The 12203-nt window shown below is 36.0% G+C and overlaps 2 long non-coding RNA genes across 2 annotated transcripts in view; one reads left to right on the top strand and one right to left on the bottom strand.

Annotated features, from left to right (window-relative positions):
* The first annotated feature begins 489 nt into the window (after positions 1-489).
* Positions 490-1280, top strand: LOC131244464 (uncharacterized). The gene is made up of 3 exons (XR_009170304.1): positions 490-624; positions 903-959; positions 1089-1280. It is a non-coding gene; the product is annotated as an uncharacterized LOC131244464 (long non-coding RNA).
* Positions 1281-6985: 5705 nt separating this feature from the next.
* LOC131243044 (uncharacterized) overlaps positions 6986-12203 on the bottom strand; it is a 56006-nt gene continuing 50788 nt past the window's right edge. Inside the window, exons 3-4 of the long non-coding RNA XR_009169824.1 lie at positions 7636-8002; positions 6986-7114 (exon numbers count right to left, since the gene is read on the bottom strand). This is a non-coding gene — a long non-coding RNA (uncharacterized LOC131243044). The remainder of the gene's footprint in view (positions 7115-7635; positions 8003-12203) is intronic.

Genomic DNA, 12203 nt, shown 5'->3' with positions numbered 1-12203 from the left:
TCCTGGTTAGGAATGCCTTTGGAATGGACTATTGTGTAGTTTAATGAGGTTTGTGGGGCTAGATTTTTTCATGCTTTGCATAAGGGTGCATATGATGATGCGGTGGTGATGATGGAAAAAAAATACTAATATTAATTCTTGCAAATGTAGTGAAGTAATCTATGTGCCTATGGTCCTCTGTTAGAATTCTAGTAATAGTTTTCCTTGCTTGTGTATATATGTTGTTGCATATACTTGAGTAAAAATAATTTTAATGAGTTGCATGTAGTGATATATGTGCCTAGCCATGGAATTCAACTAATACATTTGCTTACATATGTTGCAATATTAACAAATCAGCTGTAGTTCTTGAAATTTCAGATACTTTAGGGACCGATTAGATACTTGGAAATTATTGAATCAGAAATTGGAGCAACATAGAAAACCCAAAAACCAACATACAAAGTCATAAAAAGGAAATGAAATGAATTTTATGTTTGTTGAATCGTGAATGAAAATCCTTCCTAATGTGCAGGTGCTTGTTTGTTTGTCTTATTTAACATTGCCTCTTTCTTTCTGCCAGGATTATTTCGATCCTATAGTTGAAAAAGCAGGTCGTGAACTGATCCCTGCTATGGTCTATGGGTAAGTCATGGACATTGTTCATTTGAATTTTGTACAAATGAATTGATTCTGTCTGCCGGCAAGGGTGCGATGTGAATAACTACGCGCCGGCCCATATAAGGACACAAGTGATCCCAATTGCATGCGAGCATGAATGCCTATATTTATTACTATTATCATTATTTTGTTTTAGTGTGAGGCATAAATTGCCGATTCCTTGTATCCTTTTCTTCTCTGCCTTTATGATTTATATCTTGTATAGCATCCCACATTGCTGTGGTTTCTTAAATATTTTGCAGAAGAAATGTAGCAGGTCAAGAATTTGGTGGGATGTATTGTGCAATTTTAACTGTAAAGTAAGAACTTGCATCTTTAAGCCAAAATATAATTTTGCAGAAGATTCAAACTTTCACATTCGTATCTCTTTGCAGATTTTGTATTCCAGATCATAATTGTTTTGATACTTGCATTTTTAATCAATACAGTTTAGATGTTGTATCAGCTGGAATCCTTAGAATATTTGGTCAGGATGTTGCTGAACTTCCTATGGTTGCTACAAGTAAAGAAAGCCAAGGAAAGGTAATGCATTCAAGTTGAAAAGTAAAAGCTAATTGCGATGCACTTGGTTTTTTTTCACTAGCATTGTTTTTTTTAGAGTTTTTCTTATGCTTATGATTTCCATGCGCTTTTCAGATTAGTTTTCCACTCTTTCTTTTTCTTTTTTTTAGTGTTTTTCTTATCCTTAAGATTTCTGTGTGCTTTGCATAAGGGTGCATTTGCTTGCATATGTTGATGGAAAAGCAATTAAGGACAAACTTCTTTCTGACTATCCTTTGTTTATTGTAATTAAGGAGTATCTAAGCAATCCTGTGCAAGTAAAGGTGGGAAAGTAAGTAGCCTGACAACAAACGTATCTCAGATTTTGGAGAAGGTTACTGAAAGCGAGAAGGTTAGCTTATCTGGAAACTTATGTGAAAAGTAACGTAAGCTTGAAATTTTATTTTCTGAATTAGTGCTTGAATATTGATAATCGTATTTGTAAGTTAGATAATTAGTTACTTGTTTGAGGATGATGAATGTTTCAATTTCTTGGATGGATGATGAATATATTTACGAATGTAAATGAAAATAAAGAACTTATAATATATATATATATATATATATATATATATATATATATATATATATGTTATCAATGGAGGATACCTTGTTTAGGGGGACATGAAATTCTTGTAGCTTATGGGATGGTGCCCCAATATTGGTTGTATGTTACTAGCATGTACTAGATAATACTAGGTTCAATAGTAGATAATACTAGAGAATACCTAAACCCGATGTGCGTCTTAATCCAGAACCTATGTAGTTACCGATTCATTGTGTCCTAGTAACAGTGTTCTTTCTTCTGTCAGTGACATTCGTAAACCCCTTTTCTTGAATAGATAATGAGTGTGACAAGATCACGCCATTTTCTGGGAAAAAAGTGGTTTCTGGCAGTGTTCAACACTCATGTCAGACATTGACATGGCCATGAGGGAAAAGAAAAATCAATTTATATTCTATTCTATTATTTCAGAAGCATTTATGTAGTATTTATAGGGCTAGTGCATTTCTTTTTGTTTAGATATACTAGTCTATCTTATGCATCTGCAAGCTAAATAAACTTTTATGTAATAAAACATTTTTTTATTTATATTATATCGCCTGTCAGGTTTCCAACATCTATTTACTGAATACCCATGTTTATATATACTAGTCTATCTTATACTCATGCCACTGCTTTCAGACTGCAGTGCTATAGATTTTGCTGCTTTATATCAGACTATAAATATCTACTTAGCTGACTAGTGTGTGTTGCTGGATAGAGGAATGTTAATTCCATACAGCTTATTGAAACCGCGAACGTCGTCTCTGTATGGCAGGTGGCTCCATCTATAATACAGATCTTGACGGAATAAACTAGTAAACCCTCCAACCATGCATGCAACATGTCAACAAAGTCATATTCCATTATGTCAAACATTATGGGGATTAAGTGGCGGCGACAATGCTTAAACATGAATTTGAGAGTATCCACATGTTAAGAGGACCGCATAGAGTCCAATCATTTAAATCTACTTCCAGAATCATGAATCAAATCTTTTTTTTACAATCCGATAATAGGAGAATTCTTCATACCGGCATTACACATTGCATTATGAGCAAAGAAACCCCCCAATCCGCTATTCAAGTAGTCTCGACATTTGTCTCCTCCCTCCCCGATCTCTACTTGATGGTATTCGAAGAAACCATCTGTAAAAGGTTACACTCTTCGCGATCCGGCCCCCCATATTTCTTTCATAAATGGTGTGGGAAGGGGATCTCGCATACATCATGGAGCATGATGAAGTCTATGCCCTTCTTCTTTTCACCATTCCTCTTGATAGAGATGACGATGGGAGTAACCCACTTAGATTCTATGACGAGGGAGGCAATTGTAACCATGTGGCAGTTCTCACACTGCACTGAATGGATTGGTGAGGGTCCAAAAATCAAGGTGGTTGGACAAATTCTAACCATTTGATTGGAGTAGGCCATGTCTAACTTTGTTTTTTGGAGTTCCAAGTGTATATTTCTTCTCAAAATTGCAGGGCTAAGGATTATAATGCAGTAGAACAACCTATGGAAGCATTCACGAATATCCTTTTCTCATCTGGAACTATAGGTAAACTTGAAACCTTTTAACTGAAACATCTCAAAGATCTTGATGCTTCATCTTGCATATTTCATGCAAATTTCAATTTTTTTAATGCAAAACACTGCTTGGTTTTCTCAAGGGGTCGAAGTGGACAATGATCACCTGCAAGATCCCGGCTATAAAGAGGTCTATGGAACGCTTCTTGTTTCACGTTAAGGCTCTCCTTCACAACACATCAAACGGGGAAACTTTTTAAATGGGTATGTTATATCTTAAACAACTCACTGTTTTTGAATAGATTGGTATCTTCAATGCCATGTGACATGTCTGTTATTGGAACTTTTGCAAGGTGCATGCATACAAGGCATGAATTAGGCTTTTTCTACTAATAGTTGTGGTGTTGTGTCACTTCAGGGGGTGTTAACCAGATAAGTTTGTTTTAGATCAATAAGGGACATCCCCGTATTCAAGGAACAGTTTCAACATGACAATGATGGTAAGCTTAACTCTAAATATCACCTTTATAATAAGAATTTGTGCTCTTTATTGTCTGTTTTTGAATTATAATTTTTTATATAATAGACACATTTTATCTCGGAATATGATCTATGAAGTAGCATTTGAACGCAATCCTTATCAAAATTCACACCTAAGGGAGCACAAATAAGAGGATTGATTTTAACAGTATGGTCGTCATGGATAGAAATTGCTTGCAATGAATGTTTATGAGTACTTGGTAATTTTGGAGTCCTTCTTGATTAGGGTTTGGGCTGAAAGTACGAGTGTTGGAGCCAACGCTTTCTTGGAAATGTTATTCTGATAACTAACCTGATGAGAGTAATTTGTGGTTCAGTTCTTGGACCAATCTCTCTATGATATTTAAAGAAATCCACATTTTTCTTCGTGTTTCTTACATGGTTCTCTGTCCCATTTTTGTTTGACTTAAAAGTAAAGGTGATTCATCTTCTTATTTATTTAATCACGGAATGCAGGATGTTGCCGTTAAGGTTCTTACAGATTAGGACTTTCATGAGGATTAACTGAAGGACTTTCTAAGGGAGGTATGCATTTGAAACATTGCTAATAATATTCTTTGAAACTGTACTCATTTATGTATCCGGATGTGCGTTGGAGCTATCTGGATGCTGAGCAGGGGTCTCTGGAAGGTGGGAATCACTGTTATGACCATGATGAAGCTGTCCATTTCCTATGGACAACATTGGAGAAGCCTGACCATTTAGACAAGCCGTGTTTATGTATTTGCTTGAAATTAATGGAGCAGATCCGGATGTGCATCGGAGCTATCCGGATGAGCAGGGGTCCTTGGAAGGTGGGAACCGCTGTTATGACCATGATGAAGCTGTCCATTTCCTATGGACAACATTGGAGGGGCCTGACCATTTGGATAGGCCGTGTTTATGTATTTACTCGAAATTAATGGAGTAGACCCGAATGTGCGTCGGAGTTATCCGGATGTTGAGCGGAGGTCCCTGGAAGCTGGGAACCGCTGTTATGACCATAATGAAGCTATCCATTTACTATAAACAGCATTAGAAGGGCCTGGCCAATTGGAGCAGGCCGTGTTTATATCTGTATTTGTAGGGACCACACCCTTAACTTATAACCTAAACCTATTCTCAAATTCCAAAACCTATAACTACAACCTAAACCTTAACCTAAACCTACACCTATAACCTAAACCTATAACCTATAACCTAAACTCAATTCCATAAACTTTAACCTACAACCTAACCTAAGCCTATACTTATAACTTAAACCTATTCTCAAATCGAAAACCTATAACCTAAACCTTAACCTAAACCTATAACCTACAACCTATAACCTGAACCTATAACCTAAACTCAATTACCTAAACCTTGACCTATAACCTAATCTAAACCTATACTTATAACCTAAACCTATTCTCAAATCCCAAAACCTATAACTATAACCTAAACATTAACCAAAAACCTATAACCTAACCTAAACCTAAACCTACAACCTTAACCTTAACCTCTAAACTTAACCTAAACCAAAACCTATTCTCAAATCCCTAAACCTATACCTAAACCTAAACCTTAACCTAAACTTTAACCTATAACCTATAACCTAAACTCAATTCCCTAAACCTTAACCTAAACCTAAACCTAAACCTATAACCTTAACCTAAACATAAAACCTAAACCTAAACCTATACTTATAACCTAAACCTATTCTTATAACCTAAACCTATTCTCAAATACCAAAACCTATAACCTAAACCTAAACCTACACCTAATCCTAATCTCAACTCCACAACCTAAACCTAAACCTAAACTTGAAAACCCAAACCTAAACCCGATCCCGAACCTGAACCTGATTTCCTAAACCTAAACCAATAGTTTATAACCTTAACCTAAACCTAAACCTATAACCTTAACCTAAACCTAAACCTAAAGCCTAAATGTATTCTCAAATCCCTAAACCTAAACCTACACCTAATCCTATTCTCAACTCCCTAACCTAAACCTAAAGCTAAACTTGAAAACGCAAACCTAAACCCGATCCCGAACTTGGACCTAATTTCCAAAACCTAAACATTAACCTATTCTCAATTCCCTAAACCTACAGCTTATAACCTAATCCTAAACCTAAACCTAAACCTAAACTTATAACCTATAACCTATACCTATACTTAAAACCTAAATGTATTCTTAAATCCCTAAACCTAAACCTACATCAAATCCTAATCTCAACTCCCTAACTTAAACCTAAACCTAAACTTGAAAACCCAAACCTAAACCTGATCCCGAACCGAACCCGATTTTCTAAACCTAAACCTTAACCTATTCTCAATTCTCTAAACCTATAACTTATAACCTTAACCTAAACCTTAACCTAAACCTGAACCTAAACCTATAACCTATAACCTAAACCTAAACCTAAACCTAAATCTATTCTCAAATCCCTAAACCTAAACCTACACCTAATCCTAATCTCAACTCCCTAACCTAAACCTAAACTTAAAAACCCAAACCTAAACCTGATCCTGAACCCGAACCCGATTTCCTAAACCTAAACCTTAACCTATTCTCAATTCCCTAAACCTATAGCTTATAACCTAAACATAAACCTAAACCTAAACCTTAACCTAAACCTAAACCTGTAACCTATAACCTAAACCTAAACCTAAAGCTAACTCAATTCTCAAATCCCTAAACCTAAACCTACACCTAATCCTAATCTCAACTCCCTAACCTAAACCTAAACCTAAACCTAAACTTGAAAACCCAAACCTAAACCTGATCCTGAACCCGAACCCGATTTCCTAAACCTAAACCTTAACCTATTCTCAATTCCCTAAACCTATAGCTTATAACCTAAACCTAAACCTTAACCTAAACCTAAACCTAAACCTGTAACCTATAACCTAAACCTAAACCTAAAACCTAAATGTATTCTCAAATCCCTAAACCTAAACCTACACCTAATCCTAATATCAACTCCCTAACCTAAACCTAAACCTAAACTTGAAAACCCAAACCTAAACCCGAACCCGAACCCGATTTCCTAAACCTAAACCTTAACCTATTCTCAATTCCCTAAACCTATAGCTTATAACCTAAACCTAAGCCTAAACCTATAACCTATAACCTATAACCTGAATGTATTCTCAAATCCCTAAACCTAAACCTACACCTAATCCTAATCTTAACTCCCTAACCTAAACCTAAACCTAAACCTGAAAACCCAAACCTAAACCCGATCTCAAGCCCAAACCCTATTTCCTAAACCTAAACCTTAACCTATTCTCAATTCCTTAAACCTATAGCTTATAACCTAAACCTAAACCTAAACCTTAACCTAAACCTAAACCTAAACCTATAACCTATAACCTAAACCTAAACCTAAAACCTAAATGCATTCTCAAATCCCTAAAACTAAACCTACACCTAATCCTAATCTCAACTCCCTAACCTTAACCTAAACCTAAACTTGAAAACCCAAACCTAAACCCGAACCCGAACCTGAACCCGATTTCCTAAACCTAAACATTAACCTATTCTCAATTCCCTAAACCTATAGCTTATAACCTAAACCTAAACCTAAACCTAAACCTATAACCTATAACCTAAACCTAAACCTAAACCTAAAACCTAAATGTATTCTCAAATCCCTAAACCTAAACATACACCTAATCCTAATCTCAACTCCCTAACCTAAACCTAAACCAAAACTTGAAAACCTAAACCTAAACCCGATCCTGAACCCAAACCCGATTTCCTAAACCTAAACCTTAACCTATTCTCAATTCTATAAACCTATAGCTTATAACCTAAACCTAAACCTTAACCTAAACCTATAACCTTAACCTAAACCAAAACCAAAACCTATGACCTAAAACCTAAATGTATTCTCAAATCTCGAGACGTAAACATACACCTAATCCTAATCTCAACTCCCTAACCTAAACCTAAACCTAAACTTGAAAACCCAAACCTAAAACCCGGTCCCGAACTCGAACCCGATTTCCTAAACCTAAACCTTAACCTATTCTCAAATCCCTAAACGTAAACCTACACCTAATCCTAATCTAAACTCCCTAACCTAAACCTAAACCTAAACTTGAAAACCCAAACTAAACCTGATCCCAAACCGGAACCCGATTTCATAAACCTAAACCTTAACCTATTCTCAAATCCCTAAACCTAAACCTACACCTAATCCTAATCTCAACTCCCTAACCTAATCCTAAACCTAACTGGAAAACCCAAACCTAAACCCGATCCCGAACCTGAAACCGATTTCCTAAACCTAAGCCTTAACCTATTCTCAATTCCCTAAACCTTAACCTATAACCTAACTTGAACCTAAACCTATAACCTACACTTATAACCTAAATCTAAACCTATAACCTAAACCTAAGCCTAAAACCTAAACATATGACCTAAAACCTAAATGTATTCTCATATCCCTAAACCTAAACCTACACCTAATCCTAATCTCAACTCCCTAACCTAAACCTAAACCTAAACTTGAAAACCCAAACCTAAACCCAATCCCAAACCTGAACCCGATTTCCTAAACCTAAACCTTAACATATTCTCAATTCATAAACCTTAACCTATATAACCTAACCTAAACCTAAACCTATAACCTACACTTATAACCTAAACTTGAACTTGAAAACCCAAACCCAAACCCGATCCCGAACCCAAACCCGATTTCCTAAACCTAAACCTTAACCTATTCTCAATTCCCTAAACCTATAGCTTATAACCTAAACCTAAACCTTAGCCTAAACTTAAACCTATAACCATAACCTAAACCAAAACCTATGACCTAAAACCTTAACCTATAACCTATAACCTAAACTTATATCCTATAACCTAACATTAACCTAAACCTTAACCTATAACCTAAAACCTAAACCTAAACCTAAAACCTAAATGTATTCTCAAATCCCTAAACCTAAACCTACACCTAATCCTAATCTCAACTCCCTAACCTAAACCTAAACCTAAACTTAAAAACCTAAACCTAAACCTAATCCTGAACCCGAACCCGATTTCCTAAACTTAAACCTTAACCCATAACCTAACCTAAACATAAACCTAAACCTATAACCTACACTTATAATCTAAACCTATAACCTGCACTTATAACCTAAACATATAACCTAAACCTAAGCCTAAAACCTAAACCTAAACCTAAAACCGAAATGTATTCTCAAATCCTTAAACCTAAACCTGATCCTAATCTCAACTCCCTAACCTAAACTTAAACCTAGACTTGAAGACCCAAACTTAAACCCAATCCCAAACCCGAACCCGATTTCCTAAACCTAAACCTTAACCTTAACCTATTCTCAATTCCCTAAAGCTATAAGCTATGTATTATAACCTATAACCTAAACCTAAACCTTAACCTAAACCTAAACCAAAACCTATAACCTAAACCTTAACCTATAACCTATAACCTAAACTTATAACCTATTACATAACCTTAACCTAAACCTAAAACCTAAACCTAAACCTAACCCTAAAACCTAAATGTATTCTCAAATCCCTAAACTTAGACCTACACCTAATCCTAATCTCAACTCCTTAACCTAAACCTAAACTTGAAAACCCAAACCTAAACCCGATCTCGAACCCGATTGCTGTAATAATATAGCCCAATCACATGATAACAAATAAGAATGGATTCCTTTTAACACATGCCTATTTTTACAAAGCTTTAATTTTTGTTGTTGTTTCTATTAATTGAAACACTTTTTTTGCATTATTTACTCGTATTAGTTTTATTTTAATGATCAGTTTTATTTTAAAAAAGTGTCCACTTTTTTGGAAGAAGTTTCTGCAATTCTTCATGATTCTGAATTATAATGTTTTGTTGGTTGAATATTTTTTTATTAGATGAAAGACACAAAAAGAAAATTGTTGCTGATTTTTTTTTCCTCTTTTTTTTTTACTTATGATGTTAAACTTATATGTATTATACGTGGATGAATGTAATGTGGATAAGATTGTGTGTTTGGGTGGATGTAGTTTATGTTTGGATAGATTTACGTAGTTTGGGTTTAGATGGATGTGAATGTGAATATGATGAAATATATTGTATAACAGGTGTATATCAGGAAGAATATGATGATTGTAACAGGTCAAATGTGAAAATGTCCTTTAAGGATCATAAGAGATGGACCATAGCAGTCCTTTTGAAGGACGGTCTATAACCGTCCTTTGAAGGCTCATAAGAGACGGTTCATAGTAGTCCTTTTAAAGGACGGTCCAAAGCCGTCCTTTGAAGGGTCAAAAGAGATGGTTCATAGCAGTCCTTTTAAAGGACAGTCCATGGCCATCCTTTGAAGGCTCATAAGAGACCGTCCATGACAATCATTTTTAAGGACGGTCCATCGCCATTTTTTTTAAGGACGGTCCATGATCGTCCTTTTTTTATCAATAAGAATGATGGTTTTCAACCATCCTTTAAGTAATATGATACGTCAAAATTTGACGGCCTATACGACGGTCCATGGCCGTCCTTTTTGGTCATTTGAGACGGTTTTGGACCGTCCTTTTTTCACAGTTTTGGCGTAGTATCTTGTGCATGGGAGCATATTACTACGCACCTGCGTGTACGTACGAAGGCAGCTCATGTGCATGATGAATTATTTCATTGGTCAAAGATGTTTTGTTGGTAATAAGTATTACCAACGAAACATGTCGTCAAAAAAATCGTCGCAATAAGACCGTGGCTAAAGGCTTTTATTGACGAAATATTAATTCGTCGGCAATGGTACACCTTTTACCGTAAAACTGACTTTTACCTACGAAATTTTTCGTAGGTAAACAATGTGGATGAATATTTTACCTATGAAATTTTTCGTAGGTAAAAAATGTGGGTGAAACTTTTACCTACGAAATTTTTCGTTGGTAAAATATGTGGATGAATCTTTTATCCATGAAATTATTCGTAGGTAAAAAATGTGAATGAATCTTTTACCTAAGAAATTTTTCGTAGGTACAAAATGCGGGTGAAACTTTTACCTACAAAATTTTTTGTAAGTAAAAAATATGAACTAAACTTTTACCTACAAAATTTTTCGTAGGTAAAAAATGTGGATGAATGAAACTTTTACCTACGAAATATTTAGTCGATAATAGTAACTTTTTTTTTTTCAAAATTCAGGCAAAATTTCCCGATATACACCTATTACGATATATTTCATCATATTCACATTCACATCCATCCAAACACAGACTACATCCATCCAAACATAAACCACATCCATACATACATTAACAATCTTATCCACATCACATTCATCCACACAAAAATACATATAAGTTTAACATTTGTATATAAAAAATCATAAAAAATTTTAAAAAATCATGAAGATAAAGGCGGAGGTGGTGGGGCATCAGATGAAGGCAAAGGTGGTGGGGCATCGGTGGCTAAGTGTGTAGCAAGAGCCTGAAACATCTCCTGCATCCGTCGCTCATGCTCCACCCACATCTCTTCAATCCTCCTCTCCTGGTCCTCCATCTGCCTCTCCAGCTGCTCTCTGATCTCTTCGACGACGACCCATAGCTGTTGAACCTCTCTCTCTGTGATATCAGCTCGGCGTAGGGCGCTCCTGCCAATGACGGATCGGTTAGAGTCAGGTCTAGCGGGTGCCATGAGCTTGGCACCATGTCCAAGCCCACGCACATATCCAGAACAGGTGTCAAGCACCTCACTCAGGATATCTGGCTTACTTCGCTGACTACCATCTGGAGTGGGCTGACTGCGCATGGTGTCTATCACCGCCTATAATGAAAACATATGAATTTTCATAACGAATGATATTATTATAATTCAATGCAATTAAATTTTACAATGTAAGGATTTTTGCCCAATTCTCACTGGCTCTAGGATGAACCCAAGATCTCATCGCCTGCCGACAGTGAGTCCCTCTGTAGAGGTCCACTGGTCCAGGCTCCTGGCCAGTGACGGAATCTCTCTGTGTAATTAAAAGGACAATAGAGTTAATATAAATGACTTTGAATATACCAACTTAATAATCACCAGAAATTTCTTGCCATGTTGTGACAATGTCGTAGAAATGACTTTGAACCAGCTATGTGGTTCAGTTCTAACTTTCCCTTGTTCATAGAATTTATTCTGCTCATTTTCTGAACACATTATTCATAATACATTGTTATTAATTGTGAATTTAATTATTACCTTAAGATATCGTAAATATGTAAATATTACCTGAAAAGCCTTAGAAGAAAATTTATCGCAGAGCGTCCACTAGTCGTCTATAGTCACTTACGGCGGTGTGGACAGTATGGCCTCCTCATGGCTCCTGCACCACTTGTATCACTGGTGTAAATCCCCACATTACTCCTTGAACTGCTCCTTAACCATGTCGTCGACAACATGGGAAATATATGGAACA

The sequence above is a fragment of the Magnolia sinica genome, chromosome 4 (assembly GCF_029962835.1).
Source record: "Magnolia sinica isolate HGM2019 chromosome 4, MsV1, whole genome shotgun sequence".
In the NCBI taxonomy this organism is placed as follows: Eukaryota; Viridiplantae; Streptophyta; class Magnoliopsida; order Magnoliales; family Magnoliaceae; genus Magnolia; species Magnolia sinica.
Note: the sequence above shows the minus strand (reverse complement) of the source record. Positions and strands in the feature narration are given on the sequence as shown.